Source organism: Aulonocara stuartgranti, assembly GCF_965226115.1.
Source record: "Aulonocara stuartgranti genome assembly, chromosome: 12".
NCBI lineage: Eukaryota > Metazoa > Chordata > Actinopteri > Cichliformes > Cichlidae > Aulonocara > Aulonocara stuartgranti.
This window is the reverse complement of record NC_138948.1, coordinates 29,902,326-29,902,897: the sequence shown is the minus strand read 5'-3', so window position 1 is coordinate 29,902,897 and position 572 is coordinate 29,902,326.

Sequence of the window (572 nt, the reverse complement as noted above, 5' to 3'; positions counted from 1 at the left end):
TTCCTCGTTTTCAGCTATTTTTCAGTTTGACTCATAAGAACCCCAACTACACTTTTTGGGGTTTGTTTTTAAAAAAATTTTGCCTCTGATTTAAAATGCACAATCGCCCAGGTTGTGATGTGAAGTGCAGATTTTCACCTTTAATTCAAGGTATGTAACGGTCACGGTGCCTGGGTCATTGACCCTCAGTTAAGCATTTTGGGCTTTTCAAGTTCTCTTTATTAGTTATTGTCGGTCTGTTTCTTAGTTGGCATTGTGTTTTTCTGTGTTGTGCTTTTTTCCAGTTACTGTTATGCTTATGATATTCCTTCTTTCAGTTTACCTTGCCTTACTAGTGTTCCCTGTGTATTGTCTCCATCTATGATGTTCCCGTTTAGTTATTTCCTCTTTCATTTTTGTAACCTTCGTCTTGTGCGTTTAGAGTTTTTCACTTTCCCTGGTCTCATTTCCCCATGTAGTTCTAGCTGTGTTCCTTTGCATTTCACATCTCACTAATAACCTTACATCATCCCGTCAACCTTACAAACATGCTGCCTGTTCCCTGCCTACATGCATCCTAGCCATTAAGTTTA